Source organism: Pogona vitticeps, chromosome 1 (assembly GCF_051106095.1).
Source record: "Pogona vitticeps strain Pit_001003342236 chromosome 1, PviZW2.1, whole genome shotgun sequence".
NCBI lineage: Eukaryota > Metazoa > Chordata > Lepidosauria > Squamata > Agamidae > Pogona > Pogona vitticeps.
In genome coordinates this window covers 266,197,279-266,223,429 of record NC_135783.1, presented here as the reverse complement: position 1 = coordinate 266,223,429, position 26,151 = coordinate 266,197,279, and the positions used below count along the sequence as shown (strand labels likewise).

The 26,151-nt window shown below is 40.7% G+C and overlaps 1 protein-coding gene and 1 long non-coding RNA gene across 2 annotated transcripts in view; one reads left to right on the top strand and one right to left on the bottom strand.

The window, feature by feature from the left end:
• LOC144586140 (uncharacterized) overlaps positions 1-6,223 on the bottom strand; it is a 42,700-nt gene extending 36,477 nt beyond the window's left edge. Inside the window, exon 1 of the long non-coding RNA XR_013540885.1 lies at positions 1,699-6,223. This is a non-coding gene — a long non-coding RNA (uncharacterized LOC144586140). The remainder of the gene's footprint in view (positions 1-1,698) is intronic.
• The window catches only part of GALNT18 (polypeptide N-acetylgalactosaminyltransferase 18), a 366,080-nt gene that overhangs the window by 308,261 nt on the left and 31,668 nt on the right, over positions 1-26,151 (top strand). The gene's annotated exons all lie outside the window — the stretch shown is intronic.

The following is a 26,151-nucleotide window of genomic DNA, read 5'->3' as shown; positions in this document are numbered from 1 at the left end:
ACAGTTTATTTTCTGGTGGCTTAGATTCAGCCCAATGCTTCTCCTCATCCTCATCCATTTCAGTCTGGCTTCAAACCTAGTTATGGAACAGAGACTGTTTTGGTTGCCTTGGCTGATGACCTACAATGGGAACTGGACAAGGGGAGTGTGTCCCTTTTGGTTCTGCTGGACCGTTCAGCAGGTTTCATCAACCACAGCTCTAGATCGGTGTCTGGTATCAGTAAGGGACTGGATGAGTGTAAGTAAACTGAAACTTAATCCAAACAAGACAGAAGTGCTCCTGGTGAGTCACCGGCAGATCAAGAAACAAGGATGCAGCCTGTGCTGGATGGGGTTACACTCCCCTCTGAAAACATAGGCAAGTTGTTTGGAGGTGCTCCTAGCTTCTTCTCTCTCAATTTCCAGGTTTTGGTGGTGGCCAAGAGTGCCTTTGCACAATTAAAATTAGTATGCTAGCTGTGCCCGTTCCTGGAGAGGTCTGATCTGGCTATGGTCCTAATTACATCGCAGCAGCCAGATCACTAACTGGGGCTGGCAACACACACACACACACACACAGCAGCTTCACTGGTTGCCGATCTGGTCTGAATTCAAAGTGATGGGTCTAACTTATAAAGCCCTAAATGGCTTGGGCCCAAGCTGACTCAAGGACAGCATCTCCCTATATGGGCCTGCTTGAGCATTAATAAGTGCACTTGGTGGGCACATGGGAGAAGGCCTCCTCTGTTGCTCTTCCTAGACTTTGAAACTCCCTCCCACAGGAGGCCAAATTTGCCCCGCCTTTGCTGTCCTTCCACAAGCAGGCAAATACCTTTCACTGCAAGCAAGCTTTCCCTGAGTCATTGGCTGCCTGAGTGGGGGTTTCAAATGGATTGTTGTACCTTACTGTGTTTTGATGCTGCTAATGTTTTTTCGTATGATATTTGTTTGATCCTTCTGTATTTGTATACTCTCCTTGTTAGTGTTAAATTCTGTCTTTTAATTATATAAGCTGCCTTGTGTCCTTTTTAGGGAGAAAGATAGGGTAAAATATGTTAAATAAATAAACATACAGAAACACACACATAGTATCTATTTTATTTATTTGTTTGTTTGTTTGTTTGTTTGTTTATTTGTTTGTTTATTTATTTATTTATTTATTTATTTATTTATTTATTTATTTATTTAATATCCCACCTATCTAATCAATTAAGACTACTCTAGGCGACTATCTACCAACACAGTTTCCATTTTCTCTATAATGAGCAGGAAGGAAGACTTTTTGCAGGGAAGGCTGAACTGTATGTGGGTCAGACCATATTCCAGGGAAGAGCCCTTCTTTCAATTCACTGAAGGTCATTATATGATGGGATAGTGGTGGTATCCAGCAAGCAGGAGGCCCTCCAGATGCTGTTGCACTACAACTCCTAGCATACCTGATCATTGCAAGTTATGGCTGTTGGGACTTAGAATATAATAGCATTTGGAGAAACACGACTTCTTCATCTCAGGTGTAGCACAGCAATTATCAGATGTCATGTGTCTATGACATTTTGCAAATCAATATCATGATATAACATGATAGAACTTCTATTTAAATCAGCTTGGATTATGCAGAGAAGTTGCAATTTTCCATTTGCAGTCACATGTAAAACTGTAATAAATTACTTACGAATATTTCTCTCTTAGCTTCATTGCTACTAACTGCTAGACACGTACCTGTAGTGGAAAAACATGTTCAGAATTTGTTGTTGGTTCTTCATAGTCCAGTGTATGCCACTCTGTTCCCTCCATACATGAACAAATAAACCATCATCTTATTCAGGATTGGAGAACGTTGGACTCTCCACATTTCATGAATTGCTGCTTTGTACATTCCTTGGTCATGCTGTTTCTATTTTAAATGCATTTCAGGTTCATCCAGAGAGATATAACTCTGTTCTGGTAGATAGAAATTTAGAGAATACTGATTGTGACCGAAGCTGTACATCAGGGAAGATTTAGCAAGACTAACCTTTGTAGCATGTAAGAAAAGTATAAAATGTGTGATTGTTCTGATTGTATTTTTACATAAACAATTTCATGCTGCTGGCGTGAAACAAAAAAAGGGAGTCCTCAGCTACTTTTAACCATGACACAAGGAACGTTGGGTAGTCTTCACCCATGGCAACATCATGAAACAGTACATACATGAGGCTATTGCTGTGTCAAAGAACTATAGAGATGCACTTTGAGGATGTAGCAGAGAATGGCACATATGCCCTTTTGAAAAATTCTGAATCCATGGGAAAACTGCATTTGTAGAAGTCAAGATTGTACGTCTTCAACTGTAAAGAAGTGATCTAAGATCAGAATTGGGTTTCTATTGTTGTTGTTGTTGTTGTTGTTGTTGTTGTTGCTTCCATTGTGCTCGTAATAGGAAGCAGGCCCCCATCCTTGCAAATAAAGGGAAATGAACACAGAGACATAACACACTGGGAGAGACAAGGCCACAACTCTGTTGGTTACAGTAGCAGTGCCCCTGGTGTGGCATTGGGACGGGATCTGGAAAACTGGAGGACCTGAGCATCAGTCTGATGTCACCAGCCATTCTATGGGGTCAATCCAGGAATAGCAGTCCTATGCTAGCCCACACAGGTGCATTGCCACTCTGTGGCTCCCTGACACCTGAGGGCAAAGCTGGGCCCCTGGCTTCTGAGCTAAGCCTGACCATTCTTTCACCCTCAGCTCCCTTAAGGAGATTCCTTCAAGCCCTCCAGAGAGACACAATCCATATCTTTGCTCCTGCCATCCCACGGATCCAGCCCATTTCTCTCCAACTGCTATCGAGCTGGACAGTGTGGTTATTTGACAGGTTTAGCTTGGTTTGTACTTGCTTTTTCTCATAAGAGCTCAAGGCAGCTTCCAAATTCATGGAAGTATTCTGTGACTGGAATTCAGTAGTAAGCCACCACTAGAATAGCCCATGAATCAATGACAATTATTTAAGTGTCGAGTCACCAAATCTCCACTGATTCAGTGGGCTTATTCTAGTTACAACTTCCTACTGGATGTTTCATTTAATGTGCATCTATCTCATCCCCTATTTTTTCCTTTTTGTGCAGTGCCTTGTAAATATATTTAAACTCTGCTAAGCAGTAATGGGTTAATCATTTGGTATTTAAAGTGTGGCACTGACAAAAAGGGTACTTTTCAGAGATAGATACATGAGTCAAAGGCCAGGTGTTCATTGAATATTGGGAAGAAGGCAGCAGAACATTTTAAATAATTGTAGTGTATATATGTTGTGTCAAGCTGTGTGACCCAGATGTTAAATCATCTGTTAGTGAACATGACCCATAAAATATCAAGTAGCTGTTTAAATTCCTTGTAGTGCAGTATGGACTGCTGCTGTCTAGAATTATGTTGTGGATTTGTGTATCACGTTTCACTTCTCTGCGGTTTTATACATATGTGGAACTGAAAAGAAAAAGCAGTGAGAAGCTTATTTTTATTCTCTGGTTTTTCCAAATTTATTAGCTCTAGGTGCAAGCTACATGTAAGTAGAATATTCTATCCCTTTCAATATTTAATATCCTTTTTATCATTATGACTTTTTTTCTTCCCATAAAGGGTATTTTCAATTTTGTACGGCAGGTGGTTATAGCAGAATCACAATTCTAAGTACGACTTAATTTAATTGAAGGAAGAAGTGGATTTTTCAATATCAGTAGTAAAATTACTTCAGATATCTATTTTTGCTTGATGACTTTATACCTTTCACTGTTAATTCAGTAGACCAGTTTTGATTCCTAATAAGAGAATTCATCGCATAGCTTCCTATTGTCAAATTCAGTACTGCTGGTTTGGTTCTGGCACCACAAACATTTTTTTAAAACTTCCAAATGCCGCTTCCAAATTCTGTACATCTGAATTGTTGCATTGCCAGAAATATTTGCAATTTTGTGACAAGATCCTGTGCCCAGACCTTCCCCACTCATAGATTATCTGCTTTTTCTTCCTTACATTGAAAATCCAGCTCAAGTACCATTGATTTAAATACCTACTTCATTCTGCCCTGCGGAAATTAGTGTGTCCTAGGAGTGCTGAACCTTTGCAAAGCCATTCCCATTTTTCTTCAGTCTTGGCTATTATATTTGAAGCAAAAGTCTCCAAAGGCATTAATAATTTTAAGTCAAAGAAGAGATAACGGTTCTGCTAGGACACATGCAGGATGTACTACGTTCATCCCCTTGCTTCTCCTGTAATCAAGAATGGCTGAGTGGGTGTTTTCCCTTATAGGCTTGCATTATTTTGGATGGAACATGGTTTAGAAAAGGCCCATTAAAATTAATGTATTAACATTAAATCTGTTCCAGAAAATAGGAGAAAAAGCACTGTTTATCTTATGATTTAAAAATAACCATGTAAATGCAAAGGCAACAGAGTTTTCTATGCATTAAAATAATTAGCTATGATAATCTGTGGGTCTACATTCCAGCTTCCCAGAAAGAAGCCACCCATACAGCTCTGGTGAGAACTATACAAGCAGGTTTCAATTCTGACACTTAAGAATTCCTACCTTGCACAGCCAGTGGGCAGAGTCTCTGGAGAGTAAAGTCGAGGAGGGAGCAGAGGAGCCTTTAAAGCAAAGCTTCTATAGTGTTCGGCTAAATAAGTTTATTTGAAGGTCATCAGAGAGTAACCGTGTACCATTGCCGCTTTCTGCACAGTACTAAGAAAGGTTAGCTCGATGGTCACTACCATTGTCTTCTCCATCAGTGTCACTTTCAGCTGCCACTGCTGCCCTGTAGCTGTCACCAGCACCACCACTGGAACCATTTATTCTCTTCTGCTGATGTGGTCTTTGCTTCTGAAGAGGGTAGATGCATCTTAGTCTGGTGCCTCAGCCGTGACCATTCTGTCTTTGGCGACTCTCCCAGGAGTGCAGGTTCAGAATTGGAGTCTGATGTGTGATGACTGCCCTCCCTAAAGATATGTTGATCGTGGGTCAGGGAATCACTGTGGTGCAAAACTACCACCTTTATTGCTTGAGGTAGGTCCTTTGGCTCAGAAGTGTGTAGTACATCGTCGTCATTTAGTCATGTCCGACTCTTCCTGACACCACGGACCAGAGCATGCCAGGCCCTCCTATCTTCCACTGCCTCCCAGAGTTGTATCAAATTCATGTTGGTTGCTTCGTACACACTGTCTAGCCATCTCATCCTCTGTCGTCCCCTTCTCCTCTTGCCCTCAAACTTTCCCAACATCAAGGTCTTTTCCAGGGAGTCTTCTCTTCTCATGAGATGGCCAAAGTATTGAGTATCCTCAGCTTCAGGATCTGTCCTTCCAGTGAGCACTCAGGGTTGTAGTACAAGCCCCATGGAAAAGCCCAATCCTAAAAGAAACTTTGGCTTGTTTTCAAAGCATTAAACCATTAACTATGCACTTCCTTAGAATGCACAACAGCCTTGCCATGTAGGACCTCTCAATTTACAGTAGCAACTTAGAGACCTTCTCAGATCCTCACACTGGATTTACATGCAAGTCCTGCTGTTTCAAGAGACCAGTCCTCTGTTGAAGAATTATATTTGTTTTTATTAAGAAAATAAAGTCGTTTCATTAGAATACAGTTGTAGCTTTAAGGCAAAAGCATTTGGCGTATCCAGCTACTACAATGATTAAATAAATCTGCTATTTCTAAATAAAATAAGAACAACTAAGTCTATGCTAAGAAATCATCTTTGTTCTGACTACATATTCGCACCTGGAAGCTGGGCTATTTCTCCCCTCCCTCTTCTTCTTAAAAAAGCAAACCTCTCTTCTCTCACATTCCACAACATCCCCCCAGAAATGAATGAACTCTTCACATACATGAACAACCATTGTCCTACATGCTTTTGGACCACCCCCCTGATGACACTTTCCAAGGTGTAAACCAATGAAGTCCAAGTGGGTGTAACACAGTTCATCGCCCAGATTTCACATGAGAAGATTCCAAACCAGGCGGCTTATCTTTCTCCCAATTATAGTAGTATGGTGTTGTGTCTTCCCCTGGGCCTCTTTGTTCTTGCTCCTTAACAAGCAAAGCAACCCTGCACAAGTCTCCTGAGAACATTTCATTGCTTTTAACTTCATCTTTTACAGAACCTAACAAACCCCATCTTCGTATGACTACAATTCCCATTTTCCTTCAATTTCCTCACATGACAGTATTGCTGTCATCTTCTCTGATAGACACAAACCACCTCACAATGTTAAGGTGTGCATCCAAGAAGGGGTTGTGCTTTTAGCAAGCGGGGGTGATCCTGTTTAAATAAACAGTGCAGAAACAGAGGTAGCTCATAATTAGACTAAGATCATGGCCACTGGTCCCATCACCTCCTGGGAAATAGAAGGGGAAGATATGGAGGCAGTGTCAAATTTTATCTTCCTGGGCTCCATGATCACTGCAGATGGAGACAGCAGCCCTGAAATTAAAAGGCGCCTTCTTCTTGGGAGGAAAGCGATGACAAATCTGGACAGCATCTTGAAAAGCAGAGACATCACCTTGCCAACAAAAGTCCGAATAGTCAAAGCTATGGTTTTTCCTGTCGTGATGTATGGAAGTGAGAGCTGGACCATAAAGAAAGCAGACCGCCGAAGAATTGATGCCTTTGAATTGTGGTGCTGGAGGAGGCTCTTGAGAGTCCCCTGGACTGCAAGGAGAACAAACCTATCAGTTCTAAAGGAAATCAACCCTGAGTGCTCACTGGAAGGACAGATCCTGAAGCTGAGGCTCCAGTACTTTGGCCATCTAATGAGAAGAAAAGACTCCCTGGGAAAGACCCTGATGTTGGGAAAGTGTGACGGCAAGAGGAGAAGGGGACCGAGGATGAGATGGCTGGACAGTGTCTGCGAAGCAACCAACATGAACCTGACACAACTCCGGGAGGCAGTAGAAGACAGGAGGGCCTGGCGTGCTCTGGTCCATGGGGTCACGAAGAGTCGGACACGACTAAACGACTAAACACACACACATAATTAGACATGAAAGCGCATTAGTTAATGTTGCAGAGAGGGGATTGAATTAATAGCTGCTTGCTTGTGAAATCAGACTTCAAAGGAATCCAGTCTCAAAGACTAACACAAAACAAGCCGTTCTGCACAATCCTGGAGGTGAGAAGAGCTTGTGCGATGATACTCAGATGCTCACCCTAGTTACAAATTTGTTTCTTCCAGTTTTGGCCTCTCTCTAACTTCTGGCCTCTGTGGCTTAGACAGGGATTGTATACATAGCTATTTAATACAGAGAGGCTTTTTGTGTACAGAGAGCAGGCCACAGTAATCCTAGTGATAAAACTGTCGAAGAGTAATGTTTGCTCTCCAGCTTCTATATGTGCCTGAGGGTCATCTGGAAATTTTGGTTTTAACATAGGCATATAATACGTATGACTGATTTTGAAAGAGCGTCTGCTCTTTTTAAAGATGTTTAAAACAAAAAGGAAAAACAGGCTAGACAGGGAATACAAGTGAACTGTTGTTGATACAGTGTCAACTCTGACCTTCAGCTCTCTCTGATACAAATGTGACATTTAGGGCAGGCTTAAATGAATTTTCCTCACTACAAGCTAAAAAGGATCTCAACTGAGCCGGTCTTGGTTTCCCCAAGTCATGAGTAACAGTACGTGCACAGCCAGTCAAATCAAGCAGTTTGCTAGAGTTTGGCCACCCGAACATATTCTTCAGCTAGACTTGAGAGGAAATGACCATCTTGAACACAGACAGCCTCTAAAAGCTTTCTTAATTGCATTTCTGTAGGCATTCGTCATTTCTGAAAGAGTGATAAAGGTATTTTGCTGAGCTATGCGGGTTCAATTCAAAAGGGGCTAGGGAAGATATTTTTCTCTCTTGTGGTGCATCCTGGTTGATTTATTTCCTATCTGACAGAGAGGCTCTGGATTCCTGCAAAATGCTGGGGAAATGGCATCACAACAAGTGTGTGATGGAGATCGGGTGTCACACACTGAATATTCCCTGATTATACAAGCTGTTTGTTTCTCAGAACTGACATTGAGCGCTAAGCAAGGAACTTAAGGGGCAGCATCTGGAACAAACAGACTCTTTGAAGTCTGTTCCGTCCTGATCTAGGTTTTTAAGATTTACTTCTGTTTTCTGAAGTTTACTGAAGTGTTTTGCCACCTATAAAATAAAAGAATAATTCCAACAGAAGTTAAATCCCTATAAACATATAGTCGACTTTATAGTTGATCTGTAGGGAGAAGGGCAATAATATTAAGGCTTCTTTCTAAAGAATTTGTTCTAACTTGAATTTAGTTATTTGTTACTATTTATTTTTATTCTATATATAATTTATGTTTATTTGTTGCTCTTTTTTTGTTTTAAACACCCCCAAGTGGTTTATAATATTGCAATGCTTTTTTAAAAAACCACACAAAATACCATAAAATCGAGCAATAAAACAATAAAATATTGAATTAAGTTCATTAGAATGGTTGGTTGTAGATTACTGGGCAGCAAAATGCCTTGGCAAACAGATGGCTTTACCATTAAGATTGGTAACCTGTTGCTGTTTTGCCTCCCACAGGAATGAATGATATGCTATGACACTCCTCTTCTCTCTCTCTCTCTCTCTCTCTCTCTCTCTCTCTCTCTCTCTCTCTCTGGAAAGAAGGGTGAAATGACACTTTTTAAAGAAGTGTCACAAGCGGTGGCAGTGGCATGAGGAAAGATGTCAGCAGGTGGCTGCAAGGCAGGCTGAGTGTTCGAAGTGGGTACATGCAGCTGTGAGGAAAGAAGCAGATGGGAAATGGACGTGCTAGAATGCTTTGGCTGCAAACACCCTTGTTCACAGGAAGTGGCAGAAGTGGCAGGATCAGTGGCAGGGCAGGGAAGAGGCAGCAGAAGAAGAACAAGGGAGCAGCGAGACCAGGAAGACATCCGGGTGAAAACTGCAGAAAATACTCCTGTGAAGGAAGGAGAAAATGCGATAATTATTGGAACAAATTCCATATCTAAAAATCAGTCCAAATGAAAGGACACTAGTTTGCCGGGAGAGGGTTTGTATGGAAATATAGAAATTACAAGGACACCGGTATGAAATTGGTTTCCATGAAGAGATAATTCCACACTCTATAGCTGGGAAGAAGCCCCCCCCCCGCCGTCTACACTCTGCTACTGAATAGACTTCATGAGGATGAAATACAAGAAGCAGTCCTCCCATTGGTAGCACAGAGAGCAGCCTGATTTACACAGAAGAAGGCATTCAGTCAATATACCTTTTGCTGCAGCTTCACATAAGGCTTCCTGGTCATCTTCATATACACTAAAGATACTATTAGTTTGATGTTCTGTATGCAGTTTTGACCCCTTTTTCAACATCACAGAAGTTAGTAGGCTGGTTTGTCATCTTTATTTAGCTGTTGCCATAGATATAGAGCTTCCTACGTAGTAAAGTATCAGAACTGTGCTCATTACTGAAAACAGTGCATGTGAATTTACTGTGAGGACTCATTGCCAGACTGAAATATGTGAATGTTTTGAAAGATGGGTCATTGTTTTTTCTGACTATTTCTAACATAGTTTGATTATCACATGCTACAAAGTATATTGTTGGATGATTCGCAGTAGCCTAATCGGGTACTAATAAGTCAGTATTCCCCTCCTGCTGCTGTCCATATATGTTAGGCTACAAGCTCCCGTCATCTCCTCTCCCCAAGCTGGCTGGAGATGATGGAAGTTGGTAGCCCAACATACGCAGATGGCACCAGGTCAGGGAACATTGAGTTGCAGAAATTAGGTCAGCCTTCCAGATTGCCCTGATTGATTTAATTGCTTGGTAAATGAGAGAAACTTGGGTCTGATTCCGGGCAATCTTTGTATCTGTTGTATCTGTTTGTTCTTTCTACAGTGGAAGTCATTGGGTGGTGTAGTGGTGAATTAAACAAAAAGGGGAAGAGAGATCCAGGGATGCTTGACCCTTTCTTTGTTCAAAATGAGCTCTCTATATTTTTTTTGACACAAGGAAGTAATTAATTCTTTCCTCTTTAGCAGAAAAAAAAGCCATTGGGTGCAATTTCCATTGGGAAAAAAATACTCCCACTGGAACAGTTGAATTTTCACCATGCACAGCAAATAAATAAAGAAATGTTGCCTTTCTGAGATCTTCTACTTTAGTCCTCAAATTAGAAATGTAATGAAACTGAGACTTACTAAAATAGCTTCAAGCCTTTTGTGTGAACAGACTTCTAACTCAGATCATCCATCAGATCCACATATTCTGCATTAGCTGCAAAGTGTCAGGGACACTCTAAAATACTGATAGTTTGTGCATCATGGGCTTCCAGTTTGCCCTGTTCTTTTCCACATTGCCTCTACAAATGTGTTTTTACTGAGTGCATATTCCAGAGGAGTTCTTGTTGTCAAACATATGTTCTTTCTTTAAAGGAAAAAATGCCTGTTGCAATCCCAGAAATTTACAGATTTACACTTCTCTCTATGCTCTTCATCATCAGGAGTAGAAAAGTTGTTCTTAACAATATTTTTGAATTACCTAGCAAAAGTAGACTACTCATTAACATTGATTTTAATAACAATCAATCTAAGGCCAATGAAAAATATTTAGTGATATTTGAACCATGTGGTGAAGTTTCTATCCAAGTATTTTAGTGCTGATATAATAGGAAAAGCTACTGTAACTGTGCTGTGGGAAGAGGGAGCACGAGTGCCTGCTGCACCACCCAGGGGAATGACCCCGGCCACGGGCCCGGGGCTGTCCACTGCGAGGGGCGGGGGATGCCTCTGGGTCTGGCCACATCCCCTCGCTCCATGGAGACTCATGGCGGCCCAGCGGGTGTGGGCCGCTGGCGAGGGTTACCCTCCACGCAGGGGCCGGGTACCTAGCGCCCTCAGGGGCGGCGGTTCAAAGAATCGTGCTGGCCCCGCCCCCTTCGAGTGGGGCAGGGATGGGGGTGTATAATTTATTATATGTATAATAACTATATGGTAATAGGTATAATTTTATAATATACTATATAATATACAATAATATATAATACTATATAATATACATAAATATACAATATTATATAGTATATTATAATATACAATATTATATAGTATATAATAAACAATATTATAAATATTATACATTATATAATATATAATATATAGTATATAATTTTATAATATACAACATTATAAATTATACAATATAGCATACAGTACAATACAACAGTATAGCTGGCTGAATAGATTAGAGGCTGGGAGTTTGATACCCCGCTGTGCCTCCTGCAAGTAGAGGCAAGCCTTGGGCAAGCTGCACAGTCCTAGGATGCCCCCAGAAGAAGTTACCAGAAGTCAGAATTGACTTGATGGCACATCAACATCATCATTATTATATTGTATTTTTCTTTTAAATATTTTCTAAGCTTCCTTGAGTCTTCTTATTGACGGAAAGGCAGAACATAATTTAATGAATGAGTGAATAAAGGAATGAATGTTATATTGATCAATTTTGAGGTTTATGCTAGCAGGGAGTGAACATGGATTTTGGTGTGTGTGCTCCAGCCAGGGTTAAAACTGAATGTACAAGTTTGAATGTAAAAAACTGACAAAAATCCAAAGATATCCAGCAATATTTGGCATGCCTTTTGAAAAGCTTTTATTGTGTCAAATCCACACTTTCCATCTTTAAGAGTTCACAGTTAACCATCAGTATAGCACTCCATTCCCTACCTCCCACTAGCTCCATAACACAAGGTCAGCTTCTCAAGAAGGTGTTAAGAATATTACTCGAGACATCACCCTTACCTCAGTGCTGTTTCAAATTTCCATATATCCATCCAAAAGCAACTCACCACGGAAGTAGCAGCTCTTGTCCTTTTGTTATAACTGTTTAGGTCATACCAAATCATCTTGTTGCTAAGAGTTAGAAAAAGTCTATGGACTATCATAGACTGAAGAAGTAGTCTTTCATGTCTTTTATCTAGAAGCCTTTGAAATTTGAAGTGGTGAAGGGGGTGGTCTTCAAACTTCAGGGAATCTCTCTGATCTTTAGAGATGCACTTATCTGTTTTGCCACCAAGACAGCATGTGAGATCTTACGAAAAGTTCCCATTTCCTTTGTGGTTGCACACCAAGTGCAGATGAGTAGACCTTAATAAAGATAATGGCTCAGCTGGCTTTTATCTAACACTCATGCAGGAAAATATCAGATGGTAATGATATGGCAGATTTTCATGTTGCTCTGACTGGAAATATTTTATATCCCAGCTATTAGGGAAAAAGAGAGAAGGTTTGGACAGTTATGGAATTGTGGTTGGAAGCGGAGGCCCATGCCCCCTATGCAAGATAAGGACATTAAGCTTAATGCAAACTCAGTGTACAATTATTAACAATATAAATTGTTCAGATTTCCTTAAGTTTTGTATGTTTGGAAAGTGGCAAGTGAAAAACCAGATGGCTGGAAGAAGCTATTAAGAGCTTCATATGTTTTTCAGTGGTTCTTGGGTCTGTAAAATATGTTTGAGTATAAGTAACAAATACAATGGTGTATTAGTTCATATCATTGATGTTCCATGCGTTCTGATCCACAGAGGGTATGCTAGAACCCCAAAGAAAAGCTGTCTAGAAATGTACGTGCCTAGCATCTATTCCTCCAGCATTTTAGGAAAGAAAGCTGCAGTAGTTGGAAGAGGTGGATGTTAGGTAATGTGGAGCTCCTACAAAGGTGACATTGTTGGACTGCAGCTCTCTGAAACTTCCAACCAGCATGGTCTATGTTGGGAACTTTTTTGCAGAAGGATCTGTGTAGGCAGACAGCTGTCCTGCTTGGCTCAGAAAGGTGGACAGCGTATAGTCATACAGATTTTCAGTGATCATGATGGCTCGGGTGGAAGTTATTGTCCAAACAACGGTGGTTTATGAAAATAATGTTCTTACTCAGGGCCCCTGGAATCCAAAGGTCTGGTGAACTCTATATTAAAACATGAAGTATGACTGTACAAGGACACATAAGAACTTTGAAATCTTTCATATGTATCCATACAATAATCCTGTAAAGTAGGTTAGGATTAAAGTCAATCTTTTATTCTTGTCAAAGCCATGTTCTACAAAGAGGACCCCAAGCTACCTCAGGAGCTATATGTTCAATAATCATGTTTACCACACAAATTTCTGCTTGAAAGATCCACCCCATCCCTCCAGCTGTGTTCAGCAGAGCCTTTTCTGAATTGCTAGTAAATCAAAATACCTTCTGATAGCTCTGTGTATTTTGCATTTTGCCAGACAAAATGAGTCTATTCTGGATTGTGTTTTTCATCTCCACAGGACATTCCCAGCAGGATCCAGACAGCGCGTTTATAGTTTTGATGCATTCAGCATTATGCCAGTGCCCCTAAAAGTCTCTAATCTTATTTCTAAATTTTATTGAAATTTTGTAGCCAAAGTGGCTATGGCACCCAACCAAACTTAAATACTTTTTGAACACTTCCATGTTTTGTGCAAGAGACTTTTAAGCACGTGCTTTGTTCTTCCACTGAAATCTATAGGGCTCAAGCGATACATTTCTATACAAGTCTACTCACATTTTGTGAACTAAAAATTGTGCCACTGGAAAAGCTCCTATTATTTAACAATCCCAGAGAGTTTCAATGATAGCAGTAGCATTAGAGAACTAGTGGAAAATGTAAATGCAAGTGAACAATGCCATGTCACACTCAGGATTTTGGGCATTTGGAATGAAATATGGTAATGAGGTTTCTGGTATTAATGTTAAATACACAAGCATTTTCTGGATCAAGGCAGAGGAAGGGTGCATTCCCCGCCCCTCACTTTTTCAGACAGTTGTGTTTTCATATTTCATGTGCTAATGTAGGAGCGCTGGGCTGTTGTGCTTTCCTCATCACCGGTGGAATCCGCAGGCTTTCTGAATGTTTAAACAACAGCTCCTCTTTTGTACATGAGGATACAGTTTGACTCCTTGCCTGCAAGACATCTGCAAATCTCAGCAAGAGTTCCAGCATCTTTGAGAATGATCTTTGCATAATTGCTGTAAACTGGAACACCTGCAGTGTTCTTGCCTGGACATCTAAAACTCAGCGACATTGGATGAGTTGTTTGCATCTTCTGTATTATCAACCAGTCCTTCTGTCCTTGCTGGGCTTTGCTTTAGAAAGGGGAAAATGCTGAGAGATTTTGTGCAGATTATGGTACCCTGGGGGGAAAAAAGTTGCATTTTTCTTATGAGACAATTCTTATGAGAGCAAACCACTTCCTTAATTCCTGTCTCATCCATAATGTGGAGTGTTGCATTTCTCACATCCCTAAAGAAAAGAAAATGCCCCATTGATGAGTTCTTGAAACAGCCCAGCCCCAAACCTGGCGGCTACCTTCCTTGCTCCCAAGTCATGTACACGGGGAGCTACTTACTTGTGTGAATAATTCCACTGGCATTTAATATGCTGTTCATTCTGCTCTTTATGCTGACATTCATAGGTAGAAATGGCATGATTTTTAATTCTTTAGAGCTTTTCCTCCCCACATTGTTAAATCTTAAACACACTGAAAACAAATGGTGCTAGACAGTCTGTTCATCACACGTAACTCCTCTTGTGGTTCACCTTAGGATGAATACAAAGCTTTTTTTCAAAAAGCAAGCAAGGACGCCAGGAATTTTATTTCTGGAATGGAAAGCAAATGCAGTTTTTATTTCTCAGATTTGAAATGGAAACAAACAGCTTTATGAAAGACGCCTAACATTTTATACCCATTTACTTCTGTTGCCAGCTGTTAGGAATGGGTTTTTCATAATTCTAGGACTTCCCAGTCAGGATTTGAAGGAGGAGAAACTAGAAGGCAAAAATTATCTCTTGTCTTCCTCCACGTTGTGCTTCTTTCTTTGTGTGTTGCTGGAAAACAGAAAGGAAGCCCCCCCCCCCTCAGCCCTACTGCTTCCTGGAATCATTCCCATGATCTATGGGCAGGGTAGTCTCCTATTAGATTTTCCAGGGGGAGCCACTCACTGAATGACCTTCGTATGGAGCAGTGGGGCAACTAGCAGCTATTACAACTCTGTAGATTTCCAGATGTAATATAAAAGCTTAGTTTGATTTTGCATATATACTTTTACCTGCTTCTTGTTTTTCGTCGTTTAGTTGTGTCCGACTCTTCGTGACCCCTCGACTCTTCGTGACCCCTTGTTTTTACTAAGTAGTAAAATACTTAGTAAAGTATTTACTAAGTAACGCCTACTCCCACCAAGATGTACCCATGTCACTCGTGCAAGCCAGGAGGTGAGGCTGAGGAGCCTAACACCGAGGGAGGCCCGGAAGGAAAAGACAAGAAATCGGGCCTTCTCGGCAGTGGCTCCTCGCCTCTGGAATAACCTACCTCCTGAGATTCGTGCGGCTCCCTCGCTGGGTATCTTTAAAAATCAATTAAAAACATGGATGTTTCGGCAGGCCTTCCCTCCAGTCAATCCCTGGTGCCCTTCTTTCTCCCTTTGTTTACTCCCAGTTTTTGAAATCTCTATCTTTATGTAAAATTGTTTTATATATATTTATTGTCTTATTTTTATGCTGTTAGCCACCTAGAGTGGTCTTAACCGGCCAGATAGGCAGGATATAAAATAAATAAATAAATAAATAAATAAAAATAAAATACAGAAATATGTAGGGACATGGTGGTGCTGTGGGCTAAACCGCAGAAGCCTGTGCTGCAGGGTCAGAAGACCAGCAGTCGTAAGATCGAATCCACACAACGGAGTGAGCGCCTGTTGCTTGTCCCAGCTCCCGCCAACCTAGCGATTCGAAAGCATGCAAATACAAGTAGATAAATAGGTACAAATGCTGGCTCTATGGCTTGGAAACAGGGATGAGCACCACCCCCTAAAGTCGAACACGATTGGACAAAAATTGTCAAGGGGAACCTTTACCTTTACCTTTTAAAATATGTAAATATACTAGTGGTTGAAATAATTTGTGCTTGTTTGGCATTTATCATTAAGAGGAATCCACCTGAGGATTCAGTCTTTGTATGCAAAGAAGAGCGTAAACAAAAGGTACTGTATATCCATTATGTTGTGAGGGATATGTATGCCTTAGAACAGGCTACAGTTACTCTACAGTTTCTTTACATGGTAGAGATAAAATCTTAAGTTTGCACTTGGTTTGAAAACTTAAAGAGGCAATCTCATATTCCATCTCGATTGTGGTGGCTGGATATGGCTAAAAGACTTGATAACAGATCTTTAACCTAATAAAGGAACAGGAATAATACACAGGAAATCACTGTTCTTCACCCCTTAACTAGCATTAGCTTGACTTGGATTCTTATATTTCTGAAGTAATGCTATTATTTCCAATTATAATTCTTGTAATACTTATTATTCTCTCTCTCTCTCTCTCTCTCTCTCTCTCTCTCTCTGTGTGTGTGTGTGTGTGTGTGTGTGTGTGTGTGTACATGTGCCAATACAAGACATGGATATGTGCTTGAATGTATTTTCGAGTAGGCTTTAGACTGATTTTTTAATGTGCCATCAAATGGGTGCCAATATCAAGATTTAAAATGCTGTATGTATAGCGTGTTAAAATGCTAAGAGGGGATAAGGATGAATCAGCCCTGAAAATGAAAGTGCTTTTAAAATTGAGGGTTGAACAAGTTTGTCATAGTCATTCCAAAACAATCACTGAAGGTCACTGAACAAAAACAATTCCTTACAGCTAAATTATGTTACAGTATAATTTTTAGTAGGGACGTGGTGGCGCTGCGGGTTAAACCTCAGAAGCCTCTGTGCTGCAAGGTCAGAAGACCAGCAGTCGTAAGATCGAATCCACATGACAGAGTGAGCTCCTGTCACTTGTCCCAGCTCCTGCCAACCTAGCAGTTCGAAAGCATGTAAATGCAACTAGGTACCATTTTGTTTTTATGGAACATAGAAGCAATATAAAGAAATAAACCTTTAGGATTAGACAAGCTGATGCTGCCTGTAATTGTTGCAACAGTTAAAGACTTATTCCTTGATACTAACCCTTTTTTGGGATAATGCCAGTGAACACAGGTTTCTGATTTCCCCCTAGAGGTCTATAAAGTTTTGCAGGACTCATAGGGAGGGTTCAGACATCGATTTAGCCAATCTGACTTCAACCTCATGGCATCCGTTTCTAGGTTTTTCTAGGTATAGAGTACTAAAGAGTGGTGTACTGTTCTTTTCTTTTGTAGGCACTCTGTGCAGCTTGTACAAGACCACAGAGGTAGGGATTCCTTCTACAAGGCACACTGGGGAATTAAACTCCTAATCCCTAGCCAGGGGTTCCATCTCACTGAGCTAGACTAAATAACCTCTCAGAAATTCTTTGCAACTCAAAACTATGTTTGTATTTTAACAAGCTACAGTGAGAATGTGGAAAGATAATTTTTTTCCACTCTCAGTCTTTCTACATAAGGAGGAAAACAATTTTTTCAGAGTCTTTGCTCATATGAAGAGACTGATTATGAACCCAAGTCTTTCCTCTTCACATTTATTGTTTTCCATGCGAAGAAGAGAACTTGCCCAAGGCCACACAGGCTGGCTCTTCTAAGTGCACAACAGGGAATAGAACATGCAATATCTGTCCCAACAGCTTTAATTCTAAGAGAGGGTACACTTGAAAACTGCTGGAAAGAGAAGGCAAGACAAGGCAATGAGTAGATTAGCAAGGAATGTAATGTCTTTTTTTTAAAAAAAATTCTGAGTAATAATAATTAATCAATATTACTAATAATGGTAACAGTTAGTTTTTTAAAAAATAACTTTCTAAGCTCTGGAATCAATGGGTCTATCCAGAGATAGGTGAGCCGAGCGCCACTCATGCAACTGGCCTTCCTGGCTCCTTCCCCACACAGAAGCCTCATGCACCCCCTCAGAAATTGCATTTGAGATTCAAGAGACACTTTGGAATGGTAGGGTGCTGGGGAATTGAGCAGGGCTCCTTTGTATAGACAAAAATGTATTTCAGCCCATGCAAGACATCTCTGGATTCAAGGCAGTGTGTATAATCCTGAAAGGTCAACTGCAACAACTTACACAGGATGTGTGAGAGAGGGGTAGTTCTCTTACCATGATCTTTTGTAAATAGAGGTTGCATTGGCTGATACTGTTGCATCTTAAACAGATGGGATTATTCTATCCTTCCCAAGCATCCTGCCTTTCTGTTGCCAATTTTTCTTCTCTTCTAAATACAGTGGAAATGTTTGGAGCAGAGAATATTTGTAAAAATACGAGGCATCTGCAATGTATTCGTTCTTTTGTTTACTTTCTTGACTTCCCAGGTCACTGAAGGGCAGAGTCTAGACCAGCACTGCTGGGTTTTGTTGTTGTTTTTTCAATTGCACCGAGTCTTAGCATGTATTCTTCATTTAAATTCTGGATGTCTTTTTTTCCATTTGTTTGTTTTGCTCAGAATATCTCTCAGATTGTCATATACTTGCCAGAATGTTTATTTGTTTGTGGGGGTTACTTGCTTACCGGCCACTGAAAGTAATGCAGTACAGGTTAAAAAATACTCTAGTACCAATGCTAGTGTTGCCAGTCCAATAATTACCTTCACCATGTCACAATTAGGCAACTAAACATGGCTGGTTTGGGGACAAGGAAACTGTCTCAGCAACAGGACCATGTTGCCTGTCTGTTTTGAAGCCACCATCCCATGCAAAAAAAAAAAATCTGTTAAGTGTTTTTGTGAAGATTATTTCAGAAACTTTTTTTTGTCGAACAGAAATTCTTCATTGCTTTTGGAAGCGATACAAATGTCAAAGCTAAATTGATACATGTTTCCTTCTTCAGTTCCCAGCTTCTGCTAAAATGTATGATCTTTCTTTGCCTGGGTTATAATTGTGTAGTGTTGGTAGCAGGTTTTAATCTCCAGAGAGTTAAATTCAAAGGCACTGAATTAGCAGATCACTCAGCTTCAGTCCTAAGTGCACTTATGTGAAATTAAGTGCCACTAAAATCAATAGGGCTTGCTTCCAAGGAAATACATTTGGGGCTGTGTTGCAAGTAGAATAAACGACTATTGCTAGAAAGCTTTGAATGCTAAAAGTGCAATTTCGTATAGCACTATGAAAAAGATTCCACAGAAATATATTCCATTGAAATCAATGTAAGTTACTGTTGAGTAAATATTGGCATGAATAACATCTCTATTCTTATTTTGAAGCCAGTGGTTTTCATCTCCTTAGAAATAAACATGAAGACTGTATCTGAAGGAGAGAATAGAGATATTTTACATGAGAGGTGGGATGGAGTGGGAGAACTTACAGAAGGTAAACTGAACCTACCTACAGTTCACGTCAGATAAGCTGAAGAATTTTGTCATGTTCAGTGAAGGAAGTTTAATGATGTCATAGAATCATAGAATAATGGAGCTGAGAGGGACTTATAAGGCCATCAAGTCTAACCCCCTGCTCAATTCAGGAATCCAAAATTAGACTGTCTAATTTTCTCTTGAATAACTCCAGCGCTGGATCACTCAACACTTCCCAAAGTAATTGGTTCAAATATTGTTCTGCTCTAAAAGTTGGGAAGTTTTTTTCCTAATATTCAACCAAAATCTGGCTTCCTGTAATCTGAGCCCATTATTATGTGTCCTGCACTCTGAGACAATCAAGAACAGATCCTTCCTCTCCTCTTTATCACAATCTTTCAAAAAAAAAAGAAGATGATGATGAAGAGTGCTGACATATCTCCTCTTAGCTAATATATACTCTTGCTTCACACCATTATAGGTAGGAACTTCATCAGACAAGTGTCCTTCCTTGTTGCATCTAATTCTGAGGGTTGTATTTTCATGCAGTTTATACATAAGCAGCAGAAGGTGTCAATCTATTGTGGAATCTAACTTACTCCAGAGCCTATGTTGTGAAATTAAATCAAAACTGATCAACGATCGATAAAGGCAGTAAATAGGGACCCTTGTGGTTTCTTAGAGTACTTATCTATTAGGTGCCTTAAAATAACGGCATGATCCTGTGTAGATCTACTAGGTCTAAATCCAGCTTGTTCATCTGCCAAAACACTATCGGAGTCCATCCAATCTATCAATTTCCAGGATAAATGACTAGCATAAAGCTTACTAATTATAGGTTGTAAACTGATTGATCTAAAATTAGCTGGATTGTCTTTATTGCCTTTTGTATAAATGGGTATAATAACAGCTGTGCCCCATTCAGATGGCATGTGAGCGTCTTGGTCAATAGAAGTGAAAAGGTTTGCCAGAATTGGGGCCCACCATTCACAGTTGTTCTTAATGAGTTCAGGAGATATAGCATCACAGCCCAGGCCCTTGCTAATTTTAAATTGGTTCACAAGGTCATTTATTTCAGAGGTTGATACAGGGTGCCATGCTGGTAGATTCATATATAAATGACTCACATGAAATGAGGGATTGTCTCTTTTGGCATAAAACTCATGGAAGTGGGCTTTTCACACTCAAGCATTAATACAGCAGTCCATTCTAACTGAAAGATTATTGGTAGTTAATGTTCTGGATTCCCAAAATGATTTCATGTCTTTCCCCCTGACTGCTTTGATGAGTTTTTCCTATTCTATCTGCTGAGTTCTTTTCTTCTTCTTTTTTTTTCTTTAATTAATTTCTTATAGCTTTTCTCAAGTTTCAGCAGGTCCTCCACTTCCTTTGATGATGGATTTTTATTTTTATTTTCTTTAAATTTTGAAATTACCAAGGTTTTTTTTTTCATCAATACACTCCTTATCAAACCAGTTATAGGACCTGTGCTTGATAGTATGGTTTTTTTAAAGTTGTTTGAACCAGCTAAATCTACTAGTTTATTTATTAGTGTTTCCTACAGCGTAATTATGTTGCTACTTCGGCCCGCTTTGAGAAAGCTGGAATGGATCTCAGAAAACTGATTTTTATTGAGTTGATTAGTAAAATAAATTGAGGCTTTTCCTGACCATTTGATCCTGGAATTGGTTAGTATCATCTCAGGATTCATAGGCAAGGCCTTCTCAATATGAATATGGTGTTCTTGTAACTTCAGGTACAATTTTAATGGCAGGTGATCACTATCAATCCTGCTGTCGATCAACAGATTGATGACAGTATTCAATATGTTACAGCTGACAATCATGTAATCTATGGTACTCATCCTTGTTCCGGACCAGAAAGAGAATTCCCCTGGTATGTCACCTGTAGTGCTTCCATTCAGTATATGTAGGTCAAGCCGATAAACTAGCTGTGCCAAGTTAAGACCTGCATAATTACTGATGGTATCTTTACATAGCCTAGCAACTATGGGGAAGTGTAGCCCATCAGGGGGGCATAAGTTATAAGCAGCATAAAGAGCCAAGTCATTTGTACCCAATCTGGCATTAAAATCACCCCGAATTACCATCTGGTCATCATTACTTAACAAAAGGTTTTGAATATAGGATTCAAGGTCTTGGTGAATCCGTTAGATCTGGGCATTCCGTCTCTGTGGTGGTAAATATACATTGATGAACACTATTGCACAATGATTAAATTTGACCCTCACTGCTGCAGCATATTGATCAAGGGAGGGAAGTTTGGTCATTGTAATATGGAGCTTAGTTGAAACCAATATAAGGTTTCCCTTAGCTCTGCCCCTCTTTTCACTTGGAGTGGCACTTATTTGATGGGCAGAGTAACCATTTACTTCAGTTTCCCCTAGTGCCCAAGTCTCTTGCAGCAGTAAGATATCAAACTTAGAAAGATACTTGATAAAGGAATTGTCATTATTCTTTGCATACCATCCTGCTATATTCCATGATAGAACAGAAATTGTGTCATTTATAGTCTTATGTCAGTCCATAATATCAGAAGATGGGGGGTGGGATCCTGAGTGTTAAGATTAAGAGGCGTAGCCATGTCGGTCGTAAAAAGCTGATGCATGTCTGCAGGTTGAATTGTGTTGTTTTGCAGTAGAGTAGGTTGAGATACAGTTTTTAAGTGGCTAAGATGGATAGTCATGACCTTCTCCAAAATGGCTAATGTTTGAGGTTAAAAATCAAATGATTCTCGTGAACTAGCCCCATACATGAGATGACCTTCATTGTTTTCAGTTTCTTCCCTATCTAAGGAAATCGGAATTGGAATATCCTGATGAGATATCATCTGGTGCTTAGGATCTTGCCTAGGTTCTTGTATCAAGCTGATATCATTACTTGCTGTTAAATATTGGTTAAGGGGTACAGCTTTGGCTTTGGCTTGTAAGCCCAAGTCATCTGTTATTAGGTAACTTCTCAATGATAAGGTCTTATTACATACGGAAGCAACACTAGGTTAGATTTCCTCCCATTTGTTGTTAAGGTCAATCAAGGGAGCTAGATTTTCCTCTCTGTTACAAAGAGAAGACCTGTGATCAGATAAGGGGGAGATTGTTAAGTTCTTTGCCTGTACCCTTATTGATTTCCCAGCATTAGAATCAAATCTAAAGTTGGAATCTTCTCTGGTTACTCTTTGAGGATTACTCCCAGGGATCAAAGATGTAGGCCTGCTCCGTATGGGGGGCAAAGCCATTGGTTCAGAAAAAACTCTTGAGGGAGTAATCTGAAATTTGCCCAGGTAAGTTCTCATTTTTAGGAGAATGAGAGGGATCACAGCAGGTTCAAAGGTGAGACAAACTCTTTTATGAACATACTTGTGCAGGAGCTGTCAAATATTCTTGAGCTCTATCTTCCACACTTCTATATTTAACAAGTTGACTCAAGGAGATCATCTCTTTCTGTTGATGTTAGTTGGAGCAATTTGCAATATCACCTGAGTGCTCTGAAAGATCTTTGAAGAGTTCGTCTCCCTTTTCAGTTGGGAAGCCAATTTGTTGTGGAGCTGGTTGTCGTATGCTGTCTTTACTGCTAGATCTACCAACCGCCCTTTCTTTGAACCTCCTGGTTTGTGTATTATCCGTTGATTGAAGAAGGGGCTCAGCAAGTTTCCCCAGGACACTTTCAACTGAGTTAATTTGATTGCAGACCTGTTGTAAGTTTTCAAAGATGGCTATTACCGTTTGAGCTGTTAAGAGACATTGTTTGGCTGGAAAGTTGGGATGGTTTCTTTCAGAGGGGAACTGTACTTTCTTGGGGGTAGGGGGTGCAAGGGATAGAATTTGCAGATAAGTCCCAAGCACCCGGTGGGGACAAGAGGGTTTCATTTCTCAACGAAGCAAATCTGTTGTTAATGATAATGCTGGAAGCTATAGGTAATGTAGTAAATTACTCAATTTCCTCCCAAACTAGCAAATAGACACATATCCTGGTGCATTCCCTGCCCATACCTGGTGCGGGTCTACTCATGAGTAAGACCCACCAAAGGCGTGGGTGTACTCATGAGTGAGGGTGGCCAAAGGCACTGGGCTGAGGCACACAGGTCGGAGGGGCTCCTCCGTGGAGTGAGTGGCAGTGGAGGAGGCTCCCCATTGGGAGTGAGTGCCATCGGAGGCTTCAGTCTACCTGGTAAGGTGCTGCTTTTTCCTTTTTAGAAATTTCTGGATGAGTTTTGCAGGGTGGGTTTCAGCTGGGGGAGTTATGTTTCTGTGCTGTATTGTTTTTTTGCAGTCCCAGCGTGGGGATTGCTCGATGTTTATTTTTGAGTTGTTGCTTTTGCAACCCTCGGGGCTTGCTCTGTTTATTTTTGGTTGTTTTTCTAAAAGCCCCAGCACCTTCCGATGGGACTTCCCATGTGCTTTAATTTTTTTTACGGCCACTATTCCAATACGGATCAATTTTGTAAGTCGAGGCACCACTATATAGGACCCTCTCCGGTGTAATTAGGGACCCATTATGTTGAGCAAGATTCACTGAGATAAGTAAAAATGAAAAAAAAAGAAAAGAAAAGTGTGCAAACTGCAGTCAAGACTGAAGATTCTGGATCTAGATTTATTTATGCATTTATCTTCATCCCAGTTTCGATAAAGCATACTACACAATATGTTTCATCATTTTACAGAACTAGAAGTCCTGACTCTACACCAGAGTAGTAAATTCTAGGATTAATTTGCTTTTAAACTTTAATCTTGATTTTGGTTTGGGTTTTTAAAACATCACATTGTTTCAAAGCCTCTTGGCTTGGGGCAGTCAAAATTCAAAGTACTGATTTGAAATCTGAAGCTTGAATTTTGCCTGACATGTTAATTAGAGCACCTGCAGGAAAAGATAATCAATGAAGTGAGATTAATTGGTAGGCTGATGTAGCTAGAAATGCCAAAGCATCTACACATGGGAAAAAGAGGAAAAGAGAAAGCAAACATGTTCTAGATCTAAAGTCAACTTTACCCTTCAAGTAACTTTGGGCTTTTAGGACATTAGCAGTTTTCAGCTAGGGAGCAGACAAGCAGAAACTTGAGGTTTTCATCCTATATAGAAGAAACACAGCTGCAGTGGACATGTTTTGCTCTCTATATTTCTCAAGCCACAGAGAGGCATGTGTACAAGCAAGGAAAACCATTTTTTCTTAATAAACCATACTCATACATAATGCCAGCTAGTCAGCAAAGGTAAAGGTTCCTCTTGACATTTTAGTCAGTCATGTTCGACTCTAGGGGGCGGTGCTCATCCCCGTTTCCAAGCCGTAGAGCCAGCGTTTGTCCGAAGACAGTTTCCGTTGTCACGTGGCCAGCATGACTTGTCCATGGCTGAAATCCTGTCTGTTGCTTAAGCCAAGGTGTAACCTTCTCCCCAGTAAACAAAGCACTCCTGCTGCAGTTCTTTGAGGCATGCACACACCAAGCCAATGTGCACATGTGGTCTCACGTATCACAGCAGTGGTGTTTTGTTTACCAGGGAGGAATGAATGATAAATTATATTTTGGCTTAAGTTTCAGCCCATGTTTTGCTGGCATAGTCTCTAGAGAGGAGATGAACACAAATTCATACCTTCAGATCATGCTGGATTGCCGTTGTGGCATCACAGATGTCACACAGTCCCATCTCCCATCCACCCCCAACAGAATTCCCCCACTCACAATCCAGAATATGCTCCATGCCTTCTCCTCCTGTCAAGGTTCAGTAGAAAAGGCACTAGGAACCAGTCCAGAGCAAAACCACTGGAACAAGTTAGAAACAACCCCACAGCCCACGCAGAGACCAACCAGCTAAGGTTTTGAGTCCAAACAGCAGCCAAGTAGAAGGATGGCGCGAATTGTGGTCAGACAGTCCAGGAGTCAAAGTCAGGAGGAACAGTATCGAGGCAGCAGGGTCCAGGGACACAAGGGCAGGCAAGGCAGGAACAACAGGGTAAACAGACATGGCAGGAGCCACCAGACAAGGCAGAGACAGTGAGGTTGGCAGACAAGCAAAGCAGGAATCACAGCACAGCCAGAGGCAAAGGTCCGTAGGGAAAGCCTGTTCTCATATAGCCCAGTCCTCAGCTTCTGCAGGTGGCACTCCTGAGGAGCTGGGCAACAGCTGCAGGGAAAGGACCCAGTCCTGCAATCTCTAGAGCAGTTCTCCCCAGAGAGATGGGACCAGTCCTGCCTGCACTAAGGCTGCAGGGTTCCAGCATGGCCCCAGTCCTGACACCTCCTCGGTTTCACCAGTCACTTCAGGAGCACAGACTTCCCTTCTCTGCCTCCTCCAGCAGCTGCCACTCAGACAAGGAGGCAGGGCAGGGATTGCTGCCTTGAGTGGAATGTATTTAAACTTGGTAGCTCACTGTTTAGAACATTCATTACAGATTAATTAGTGGCAAATAATTCTGAAATATCCATTTGGTGGACAGAAGGAATCACAAGCATGTGAGAATTCAAATTCTTAACTATTCAGAAGCACCTTCCATTTATTTCAGTCGCATTTGCTTCCAGGTTGTTTGTTTGAGTAAATGATTTCTGTCTTGCCTTTCTCCCAGAACTGGGACCCAAGGCTGATTATAACAAAATTAAAACAGACGTAGACAAAAATGATTTTTTTAAAAAATGCAGTACAAATAAAATCAAGATTGAAAATTATTTACTCTAAAGCTTTCTGTCCCCCTGTTCTAGGTTTGGGGGCTCTCTGGGGCTCTCTTTTGCTCCAGGGAAGCCTTTGAAAGCCTCAGGACAGATGGAAGCCTTTAAAAGCTTTAAAAAAACACTACCAGGTCACTGGGATTGGAACCACTGCTGCCAATCCAGTAGTGATTTTTGATCTTTGAAGCCTCCCCACTCCTCCTCCAGAGGCTCCCAAAGGCTTCCCATAGACAA